At 39.4% G+C, this 12708-nt stretch overlaps 1 non-coding gene across 1 annotated transcript; it reads right to left on the bottom strand.

Annotated features, from left to right (window-relative positions):
- Nucleotides 1-5230: 5230 nt before the first annotated feature.
- LOC130958608 (small nucleolar RNA R71) lies at nucleotides 5231-5338 on the bottom strand. The gene has a single exon (XR_009077721.1). It is a non-coding gene; the product is annotated as a small nucleolar RNA R71 (small nucleolar RNA).
- Nucleotides 5339-12708: the final 7370 nt, after the last annotated feature.

The following is a 12708-nucleotide window of genomic DNA, read 5'->3' as shown; positions in this document are numbered from 1 at the left end:
TCCTATGGTGCAAGGTATATAAAAACTCCCAGGATCATCTTTCTTTTCTGGCAACTCTCTTTGGAGAATAGCACTACATTTCATTGTCATCTCAACAATTTGTCCTTCTTTTAGGGACTTTTTCTTTGTCAGCACTTCCTTCATAAATTTGGCATACACTGGCATCTGTTCAAGTGCTTCTAAGAAAGGAATATTGATGCTGAGTGTCTTGAAAATGTCTAGGAACTTTGAATATTGCTTATCCTCGTTTTCTTTTTTGAACCTCTGAGGGTACGGAAGTTTGGGGACATCTGGCTTCACCCCTTCCTTCTTCTTCTATAGCTGTGTTTCAAGGATGTCCTCATCTTTCTTTGAGCTTTTTGCATTCTTGGTCTTTCTCTCCTCTTCACTTCTCTCTTCTGTCGCTTCTTGTGGAACTTCTCTGTTGTGTTCTTCTTAATTGATGGCTTCCTTCTCCCTAGTCTTCTCACTTCCCACTATGATTGCTTTGCACTCCTCCCACTTTGTAGCTTTTCCTTTGTCCCTTGGGTGGTCTTGAGTAGCAATAGGGGATGCATTTAATTGCTTCTCACCCATCTCTATAATTCGTTTAGCCATTTATTCCATATGCCTCTCAAGATTTCTGATTGAAGCTTCTTGGTTTTTGATTAAGGCTTCTTGGTTTTTACTTGTTATGGCTTGATCCTTCCGTGCTCCTTTCTGATATTGTCTTGCCATCTCTTTATTTTTCATGAGTTTCTCCATCATTATCTCTAGACTAGAGATTCTTTGGGAGTCTGGATTTGGTTGTGGTTGTGTAAAGTGAGATGGTTGTTGCTGAAGGTTGTTTGAATTATCTACAGGAATATTTTGTGGGTGGAATGTGGATGTGGAAGAGTTATTCTGGTAGTTTTGTGAGTTGTTATGGGGTTGGTGGTATGTGTTTTGTGGGTTTTTGAATTGGTTAGTATTATTGGATGAATGGCTTTCGCTGTTTGTGTTGCTGAGGCTGCCAGAGTTGAAGTCCCTTTGTCCTTGATTCTGATGCTCACCCCGCCTTGAATTAGAATGAGTCCTCCAGGGTGTCTTGGGTGCATCATCATGAAAATTGTGTTGAAATGAACTTGAAGTGTTATTTATGCATTGCACATGCTCAGGGCTTTGTTGCTCATAATTGAATGTCCCAAAACTTTCTTCAGATTGCTTCCACCTATGTGAGGTTTGAGATTGGCCTTGTGTATTTACTGCAGAAATTTACAGTCCATCAATTTTCTTGGCCATCATTTCCATTTGTTGCTGAAGTTGTTGGTGCATTGATGAGCGGATAATTTATACACTTTTTTGCATTGTTTTTAGTATGTTTTTAGTAGGATCTAGTTACTTTTAGGGATGTTTTCATTGGTTTTTATGCTAAATTCACATTTCTGGACTTTACTATGAGTTTGTGTGTTTTTCTGTGATTTCAGGCAAATTTTGCTTGAAATTGAGGGACTTGAGCAAAACTCTGAAGAAAGGCTGACAAAGGGACTGCTGATGCTGATGGATTCTGACCTCTCTGCACTCAAAGTGGATTTTCTGGAGCTACAGAACATCCAATGGCGCGCTTTCAACGGCATTGAAAAGTAGACATCCAGGGCTTTCCAGCAATATATAATAGTCCATACTTTGTTCGAGAATTGACGACGCAAACTGGCGCTCAACGCCACTTATACGCTGCAGTCTGGAGTTAAACGCCAGAAAAACGTCAAGAACCAGAGTTGAACGCCAGAAATGGGTTAAAACCTGGCGTTCAACTCCAGAAATGGCCTCTGCACGTGGATAGCTATAGCTCAGCCCAATCACACACCAAAGTGGTCCCCGGAAGTGGATTTCTGCACTTAGACTTACTTCTGTAAACCCTAGTAACTAGTTTAGTATAAATAGAACTATTTACTATTGTATTTTCATCTTTAGTCTCAGTTTTAATCAATTATTCATCTTAGGAGACTATTGATCACGCCTAGGGGGGCTTGCCTCACGGCCATGCCTGAACCTTTATCACTTATGTATTGTCAACGGTAGAGTTTCTACACTCCATAGATTAAGGTGTGGAGCTCTACTGTACCTCGAGTATTAATGCAATTACTATTCTCTTCTATTCAATTCAACTTGTTCTTATTCCAAGATATTCGTTGCACTACAACTTGATGAATGTGGTGATCCGTGACACTCATCATCATTCTCACCTATGAACGCGTGCCTGACAACCACCTCCATTCTACATTAGACCGGGTGCATATCTCTTGGATTCCTTAATCAGAATCTTCGTGGTATAAGCTAGAGTTGATGGCGGCATTCATGAGGATCCAGAAAGTCTAAACCTTGTCTGTGGTATTCCGAGTAGGATCCGATGATCGAATGACTGTGACGAGCTTCAAACTCGCGAGTGCTGGGCGTTAGTGACAGACGCAAAAGGACGAAGAATCCTATTCCAGTATGATCGAGAACCGACAGATGACTAGCCATGCTGTGACAGAGCATGTGTGCATATTTTTTATTGAGAGGATGGGATGTAGCCATCAACAAGGGTGATGCCTCCAGACGATTAGCCATGCAGTGACAGCGCATAGGACCATTTTCCAGAGAGGATGAAAAGTAGCCATTGACGACGGTGATACCTTACATACAACTTGCCATGGAAAGGAGTAAGAAGGATTGGGTTGAAGCAGTAGGAAAGCAGACGTCCTAGGGCCATACAGTATCTCCATACGCTTATTTGCTATTCCTACCAATGAATCTACATAAGTATTTCTATCCTTTTATTATTTAATTAATTATCTATTTATATTTCCAATAACCAATATCCAATTTAATCCGCCTGACTGAGATCTACAAGATGACCATAGCTTGCTTCATACCAACAATCTCCGTGGCATCGACCCTTACTCACGTAAGGTTTATTACTTGGACGACCCAGTGCACTTGCTGGTTAGTTGTGCAAAGTTGTGAAGTTATGTTTGAACCATGGTTCTGTGCACCTGTTTTTGGCGCCATTGCTAGGGAATGAACGAGCAAATAATTTTACAAATACAAATATGAGTGGTCATGATTTTCCATACCAAGTTTTTGGCGCCGTTGCCGGGGATTGTTCGAGTTTGGACAACTAACGGTTCATCTTGTTGCTCAGATTAGGTAATTTTATTTTATTTTTATGCATATTATTTTTTTATTTTCAAAAAAAATATAAAAATACAAAAAATTTTTCTTTTTCGTTTTTCCAAAAAAATAATTTTCGAAAAATTACATAAAAATTTACAAATTCATAAAATCAAAATATTTTTGGTGTTTCTTGTTTGAGTCTAGTGTCAATTTTTAAGTTTGGTGTCTTGCATGTGTTATTGTTTCTCAAGAATTTCCGGAAATTCATCATATGTTCTTCATGATCTTCAAGTTGTTCTTGGCCAGTCTTCTTGTTTGATCTTTATGTTTTCTTGTTATGTGTCTTTTGTTGTTTTTCATATGCATTTTTGTATTCTATCGTCTAAGCATTGCAAATTTCTAAGTTTAGTGTCTTGCATGTTTTCTTTGCATTGAAAATTTCCAAAAATAAAGTCTTGATGTTCATCTTGATCTTCAAAGTGTTCTTGGTGTTCATCTTGACATTCATAGTGTTCTTGCATGCATCATTGGTTTTGATCCAAAATTTTCATGTTTTGGGTCATAATCGTGTTTTTCTCTTTCATCATTAAAAATTCAAAAATCAAAAAAATATCTTTTCCTTTTTTCTCTCAAAATTTCGAAAATTTGGATTGACCTTTTCAAAAATTTTTAAAATTAGTTGTTTCTTATGAATCAAACCAAATTTTCAATTTAAAAAAAAAAATCCTATCTTTTTCAAAATATTTTTCAAAAATCATATCTTTTTCATTTTTCTTAATTATTTTCGAAAATTTAAAAAATATTTCTCAAAAATCTTTTTCTTAATCTTACTACATAATTTTGAAAATATCATCATCAATTAATATTTTGATTCAAAAATTTCAAGTTTGTTACTTGCTTGTCAAGAAAGATTCAAACTTTAAATTCTAGAATCATATCTTGTGATTTCTTGTGAATCAAGTCATTAATTGTGATTTTAAAAATCAAATCTTTTTCAGAACTAATTTCAATCATATCTTTTTCAAAAATATCTTTTAATCATATCTCTTTCAAAATTTTATCTTTTTCAAAATTTGATTTTAAAATATCTTTTCTAACTTCTTATCTTTTTATCTTTTAAAAATTTGATTTTCAAAATCTTTTTAAATCAACTAACTAACTTTTTGTTTGTTTCTTATCTTTTTCAAAACCATCTAACTAACTTTCTCTCTCTAATTTTCGAAAATTATCTCCCTCTTTTTCAAAATTCAATTTTAATTAACTAATTGTTTTAATTTTAATTTAATTTAAATTTTACCTTCGAATTTTATTTTTAAAAATTTTAATTTTATTTTCGAAATTTAACTTCAATTTTAATTTATTATTTTCGAATTCCATCTCTCTCTCTTCTCATTCTATTTATTCATTCATCTACTAACACTTCTCCTCACCTCAAATTCGAACCCCCTCTTCTCCTCTGAGTTCGAATTCTTCTCTCCTTCACTCTTATCCATCTTTTCTTCTACTAACAAAAGGGAATCTCTATACTGTGGTAAAGAGGATCCCTATTATTATTTTCTGTTCCCTCCTTTTTCATATAAGCAAGAGCAAGGACAAGGACATCCTTGTTGAAGCAGATCCAAAACCTGAAAGGACGCTGAAAAGGAAATTAAGAGAAGCCAAATTACAACAAACCAGTGAGCACCTGACAGGAATTTTCAAAAAAGAAGAGGAGATGGCAGCTGAAAATAATAATAATAATGCAAGGAGGATGCTTGGTGATTATTCTACACCCACTTCCAAGTTTGATGGAAGGAGCATCTCCATCCTTGGCATTGGGGCAACCAATTTTGAGCTGAAACCTCAGCTTGTTGCTCTAATGCAACAAAACTGCAAGTTCCATGGACTTCCATCAGAAGATCCCTATCAGTTCTTAACTGAATTCTTGCAGATCTGTGAGACTATAAAGACGAATGGAATAAATCCTGAAGTCTACAGGCTCATGCTTTTCCCTTTTGTTGTAAGAGACAAAGCTAGAATATGGTTGGACTCACAACCTAAGGATAGCCTGGCCTCCTGGGATAAGCTGGTCACGACCTTCTTGGCTAAGTTCTTTCCTCCTCAAAAGCTGAGCAAGCTTAGAGTGGATGTTCAGACATTCAAGCAAAAAGATGGTGAATCCCTCTATGAAGCTTGGGAAAGATACAAACAGATGACCAAAAGGTGTCCTCCTGACATGCTTTCAGAATGGACCATTCTGGATATATTCTATTATGCTCTGTCTGAGTTCTCTAAGATGTCACTGGACCATTCTGCATGTGGATCCATTCACCTAAAGAAAATGCCTGCAGAAGCTCAAGAACTCATTGACATGGTTGCAAATAATCAATTCATGTACACTTCTGAGAGGAATTCTGTGAATAATGGAACGCCTCAAAAGAAGGGAGTTCTTGAAATTGATGCTCTGAATGCCATATTGGCTCAAAACAAAGTGTTGACTCAGCAAGTCAACATGATTTCTCAAAGTCTGAATGGATGGCAAAATGCATCCAACAGTACTAAAGAGGCATCTTCTGAAGAAGAAGTTTATGATCCTGAGAACCCTGCAATAGCAGAGGTAAATTACATGGGTGAACCTTATGGAAACACCTATAATTCATCATGGAGAAATCATCCAAATTTCTCATGGAAGGATCAACAAAAGCCTCAACAAGGCTTTAACAATGGTGGAAGAAACAGGCCAAGCAAGCCTTTTCCATCATCTTCTCAGCAACAGACAGAGAATTATGAACAAAATACTTCTAATTTAGCAAACTTAGTCTCTGATCTGTCAAAGGTCACTTTAAGTTTCATGAGTGAAACAAGGTCCTCCATAAGAAATCTGGAGGCACAAGTGGGCCAGCTGAGTAAGAAAATCACTGAAACCCCTCCTAACACTCTCCCAAGTAACACTGAAGAGAACCCAAAAGGAGAGTGCAAGGCCATTGATGTAACCAACATGGCCGAACCTACAATGGAGGAAGAGGACGTGAACCCCAGTGACGAAGACCTCCTGGGACGTCCAGTGATCAATAAGGAGTATCCCTCTGAGGAACCAAAAGAATCTGAGGCTCATCTAGAGACCATAGAGATTCCATTAAACCTCCTTATGCCCTTCATGAGCTCTGATGAGTATTCTTCTTCTGAAGAAGAATGAGGATGTTACTGAAGAGCAAGTTGCCAAGTACCTTGGCACAGTCATGAAGCTGAATGCCAAACTATTTGGTAACGAGACTTGGGAAGATGAACCTCCCTTGCTCATCAATGAACTGAGTGATCTGGATCAACTGACATTGCCTCAGAAGAAACAGGATCTTGGAAAGTTCTTAATACCTTGTACCATAGGCACCATGATCTTTAAAGCTCTGTGTGACCTTGGGTCAGGGATAAACCTCATGCCACTCTCTGTGCTGAAGAGACTAAGAACTCTTGAGGTACAGGAGGCCAACTTCTCATTAGAGATGGCAGACAGATCCATGAAACTAGCTTATGGAAAAGTAGAGGACATGTTAGTGAAGGTTGAAGGCCTTTACATCCCTGCTGATTTCATAGTCTTAGATACTGGAAAGGAAGAGGATGAATCCATCATCCTAGGAAGACCTTTCCTAGCCACAGCAAGAGCTGTGATTGATGTGGACAGAGGAGAATTGATCCTTCAAATAAATAAGGACAACCTTGTGTTTACAACTCAAGGATCTCTCTCTGCATCCATGGAGAGGAAGCATAAAAAGCTTCTCTCAAAGCAGAGTCAACCAAAGCCCCCACAGTCAAACTCTAAGTTTGGTGTTGGGAGGCCACAACCAAACTCTAAGTTTGGTGTCAAACCCCCATATCCAAACTCTAAGTTTGGTGTTGGGAGGTCTCAACAAAGCTCTGCACATCTGTGAGGCTCCATGAGAGCCCACTGTCAAGCTATTGACATTAAAGAAGCGCTTGTTGGGAGGCAACCCAATGTTTATCTATCTAATTTTATTTTTATTGTTTTTCATGTTTTATTAGGTTCATGATCATGTGGAGTCACGAAAAAAATAGAAAAATTAAAAACAGAATCAAAAACAGCAGAAGAAAAATCACACCCTGGAGGAAGACCTTACTGGCGTTTAAACGCCAGTAAGAAGCATCTGGCTGGCGTTCAACGCCAGAACAGAGCATGGTTCTGGCGCTGAACGCCCAAAATGGGCAGCATCCTGGCGCTGAACGCCCAGAACAAGCATGGTTCTGGCGTTCAACGCCAGAAATGGGCCACAAATGGGCGTTCAACGCCCAGAACAAGCACCAATCTGGCGCTGAACGCCTAGAATTGTGTGCAAGGGCATTTTGTATGCTTAATTTGGTTCAAGGGTGTAAATCCTTGAACACCTCAGGATCTGTGGACCCTATAGGATCACCTCAGGATCTGTGGACCCCACAGAATCCCCACATACCTCCACTCACTTCTTCTCACCCCTTCTTCACACAATCACCTCAATCTCTCTTCCCCATCACCTCTTCACCACTCACATCCATCTTCACTTCCCAATAAACCCCACCCACCTTCAAAATTCAAAAACAATTTCCCTCCCATCCCACCCTAAATGGCCGAACCTAACCCCCCTCTCTTCCCTATATATACCTCTCCATTCTACTGCATCTTCACACAACACAACCCCCTCTTCTATACCTTGGCCGAATCCACCTCTCTCCCTCTCTTCCATATTTTCTTCTTCTTCTTCTTCTATTCTTTCTTTTCTTGCTCGAGGACGAGCAATTTTCTAAGTTTGGTGTGGTAAAAAGCATAGCTTTTTGTTTTTTCCATTACCATTGATGGCACCTAAGACTGGAGAAAGCTCTAGAAAAGGGAAGGGGAAGACAAAAGCTTCCACCTCCGAGTCATGGGAGATGGAAAGGTTCATCTCCAAAGCCCATCAAGACCACTTCTATGATGTTGTGGCCAATAAGAAGGTGATCCCCAAGGTCCCTTTCAAACTCAAAAAGAATGAGTATCCGGAGATCCGACATGAGATCCAAAGAAGAGGTTGGGAAGTTCTAACCAACCCCATTCAACAAGTCGGCATCCTTATGGTTCAAGAGTTCTATGCCAATACATGGATCACTACGAACCATGATCAAAGTAAGAACCCGAACCCAAAGGATTACACTACAATGGTTCGGGGGAAATACTTAGATTTTAGTCCGGAAAATTTGAGGTTAGCGTTCAACTTGCCAAACATGGAAGAGAACGCACGCCCCTACATAAGGAGAGTCAACTTTGATCAAAGGTTGGACCAAGTCCTCATGGACATATGTGTAGAAGGAGCTCAATAGAAGATTGACTCAAAAGGCAAGCCAGTTCAACTAAGAAGATTGGACTTCAAGCCCGTGGCTAGAGGATGGTTGGAGTTCATCCAACGCTCCATCATCCCCACTAGTAACCGGTCTGAAGTTACTGTAGACCGGGCCATCATGATCCATAGCATCATGATTGGTGAGGAAGTAGAAGTTCATGAAGTCATCTCCCGTGAATTCTACAAAATAGCCGATAAGTCCTCTCCCATGGCAAGGCTAGCTTTTCCTCATCTTATTTGCCATCTATGTTACTCAGCTGGAGCTTCCATAGAAGGAGACATTCCCATTGAGGAAGAGAAGCCCATCACCAAAAGAAAGATGGAGCAAACAAGAGAGCCCACTCATGAAGCCTAAGGGACGCATGAAGAAGCTCACCATCATCAAGAAATCCCTGAGATACCTCAAGGGATGCACTTTCCTCCAAATAACTATTGGGAACAACTCAACACTTCTCTTGAAGATTTGAGTCACAACATGGATCAACTAAGGGTGGAACATCAAGAGCACTCCATCATTCTCCACGAAATTAGAGAAGATCAAAAAGCAATGAGGGAGGAGCAACAAAGACAAGGAAGAGACATAGAAGAGCTCAAGGACGTCATTGGTTCCTCAAGAAGGAAACGCCACCATCACTAAGGTGGACTCATTCCTTGTTCTTAATTTCTCTGTTTTTCGTTTCTTTATGTTAAATGTTTATTTATGTTTTGTGTCTCTACCCCATGATCATTAGTATTTAGTAGCTATGTCTTAAAGCTATGAATAATTCCATGAATCCTTCACCTATCTTAAATAAAAAAGTTTTAATTCAAAAGAACAAGAAGTACATGAGTTTCGAATTTATCTTTGAATTTAATTTAATTATATTGATGTGGTGATAAATGCTTTTTATTTTCTGAATGAATGCTTGAATAGTGCATATGTCTTTTGAATTTGTTGTTTATGAATGTTAAATATGTTGGCTCTTGAAGAATGATGAACAAAGAGAACTGTTATTGATAATCTGAAAAATCATGAATTTGATTCTTGAAGCAAGAAAAAGCAGTGAAAAAAAAAGAGAAAAAAAGAGGCAGAAAAAGCCAATAGCCCTTAAAACCAAAAGGCAAGGGTAATAAAAAGGGTCCAAGGCTTTGAGCATCAGTGGATAGGAGGGCCTAAAGGAATAAAATCCTGGTCTAAGCGGCTAAACCAAGCTGTCCCTAACCATGTGCTTGTGGCGTGAAGGTGTCAAGTAAAAAGCTTGAGACTGAGCTGTTAAAGTCGTGATCCAAAGCAAAAAGAGTGTGCTTAAGAACCCAGGACACCTCTAATTGGGGACTCTAGCAAAGTTGAGTCACAATCTGAAAAGGTTCACCCAGTTATGTGTCTGTGGCATGGATGTATCCGGTGGTAATACTGGAAAACAGAGTGCTTTGGGCCACGGCCAAGACTCAAAAGTAACTGTGTTCAAGAATCAACATACTTAACTAGGAGAATCAATAACACTATCTGAAATTCTAAGTTCCTATAGATGCCAATCATTCTGAACCTCAAAGGATAAAGTGAGATGCCAAAACTGTTCAGAGGCAAAAAGCTACAAGTCCCGCTCATCTAATTATAATTAATATTCATTGATAGTTTGAATTTTATAGTATATTCTCTACTTTTTATCCTAATTGATTTTCAGTTGCTTGGGGACAAGCAACAATTTAAGTTTGGTGTTGTGATGAGCGGATAATTTATACGCTTTTTGGCATTGTTTTTAGTATGTTTTTAGTAGGATCTAGTTACTTTTAAGGATGTTTTCATTGGTTTTTATGCTAAATTCACTTTTCTGGATTTTACTATGAGTTTGTGTGTTTTTCTGTGATTTCAAGAAAATTTTGCCTGAAATTGAGGGACTTGAGCAAAACTCTGAAGAAAGGCTGACAAAGGGACTGCTGATGCTGATGGATTCTGACCTCCCTGCACTCAAAGTGGATTTTATGGAGTTACAGAACTCCAAATGGCGCGCTTCCAACGGCATCCAGAAATATATAATAGTCCATACTTTGTTCGAGAATTGATGACGTAAACTGGTGCTCAACGCCACTTATACGCTACAGTCTGGAGTTAAACGCCAGAAAAATGTCAAGAACCAGAGTTGAACGCCAGAAATGGGTTAAAACCTGGCATTCAACTCCAGAAATGGCCTCTGCACATGGATAGCTATAGCTCAGCCCAATCACACACCAAAGTGGGCCCCGGAAGTGGATTTCTGCACATAGACTTACTTCTGTAAACCCTAGTAACTAGTTTAGTATAAATAGAACTATTTACTATTGTATTTCCATCTTTGGTCTCAGTTTTAATCAATTATTCATCTTAGGAGACTATTGATCACGCTTAGGGGGGCTGGCCTCACGGCCATGCCTGAACCTTAATCACTTATGTATTTTCAAAGGTAGAGTTTCTACACTCCATAGATTAAGGTGTGGAGCTCTACTGTACCTCGAGTATTAATGCAATTACTATTTTCTTCTATTCAATTCAACTTGTTCTTATTCCAAGATATTTGTTGCACTACAACTTGATGAATGTGATGATTCGTGACACTCATCATCATTCTCACCTATGAACGCGTGCCTGACAACCACGTCCGTTCTACATTAGATCGGGCGCATATCTCTTGGATTCTTTAATCAGAATCTTCGTGGTATAAGCTAGAATTGATGGCGGCATTCATGAGGATCTGGAAAGTCTAAACCTTGTCTGTGGTATTCCGAGTAGGATCCGATGATCGAATGACTGTGACGAGCTTCAAACTCGCGAGTGCTGGGCGTTAGTGACAGACGCAAAAGGACGAAGAATCCTATTCCAGTATGATCGAGAACCGACGGATGACTAGCCATGCTGTGACAGAGCATGTGTGCATATTTTTCACTGAGAGGATGGGATGTAGCCATCGACAAGGGTGATGCCTCCAGACGATTAGCCATGCAGTGACAGCGCATAGGACCATTTTCCAGAGAGGATGAAAAGTAGCTATTGACGACGGTGATACCTTACATACAGCTTGCCATGGAAAGGAGTAAGAAGGATTGGGTTGAAGCAGTAGGAAAGCAGACGTCCTAGGGCCATACAGTATCTCCATACGCTTATCTGAAATTCCTACCAATGAATCTACATAAGTATTTCTATCCTTTTATTATTTAATTAATTATCTATTTATATTTCCAATAACCAATATCCAATTTAATCCGCCTGACTGAGATCTACATGATGACCATAGCTTGCTTCATACCAACAATCTCCGTGGAATCGACCCTTACTCACGTAAGGTTTATTACTTAGATGACCCAGTGCACTTGCTGGTTAGTTGTGCGAAGTTGTGAAGTTATGTTTGGACCATGGTTCTGTGCACCTGTTTTTGGCGCCATTGCCAGGGAAAGAACGAGCAAATAATTTTACAAATACAAATTTGAGTGGTCATGATTTCGCATACCATGCATCTGTTTGTTTTGTGCCAAGAGAGTATCAACACCTTCAAATTCTAATATTCCTTTCCTTTGAGCTGGTTGGCGTTGTCTTTGATGAGCATAGATATATTGGTTGTTTGCCACTGTGTCTATGAGGTTTTGGGCTTCTTCAGTTGTCCTCATGAGTTGCATTGATCCTCCTGCTGAATAGTCAAGTGCCTCTTGAGCTTTCATTGTCAGTCCTTCATAGAAATTTTGGAGTTTATCCCATTCATTAAACATCTCAGGAGGGCACTTCCTGGTTAGAGCCTTGTATCTCTCCTATGCATCATACAGTGACTCTCCATCCAATTGAATGAATGTTTGCACTTCTGTTTTCAGCTTGATAATCCTTTGGGGAGGATAGAACTTAGCTAGGAACTTGTTCACTAGATCCTCCCAATTGTTGATGCTTTCTCTTGGAAATGACTCCAACCATTGGGTAGCTTTGTCCCTCAGGGAAAATGGAAACAGCAACAATTTGTAACTGTCAGGATGCACACCATTGGTCTTCACTGTGTTACATATCCTCAGGAAGGTGGATAGGTGCTGGTTTGGATCTTCCAAGGGGCCTCCTCCATAGGAACAGTTGTTCTGCACCAAGGTGATGAGTTGGGGCTTCAATTCAAAGTTATTTGCATCGACATTTGGGGTAAGGATGCTACTCCCACAATGCCTTGGATTAGCAAATGTATATGAAGCCAATACTCTCCTTTGGGGCTGACCATTGTCGTTGGCCACTCCCACTTGTGGATTTGTTGGATTTTCCTCCATT

This window comes from Arachis stenosperma, chromosome 10 (genome assembly GCF_014773155.1).
Source record: "Arachis stenosperma cultivar V10309 chromosome 10, arast.V10309.gnm1.PFL2, whole genome shotgun sequence".
Lineage (NCBI taxonomy): Eukaryota > Viridiplantae > Streptophyta > Magnoliopsida > Fabales > Fabaceae > Arachis > Arachis stenosperma.
This window is presented reverse-complemented; position numbering and strand designations above follow the sequence as displayed.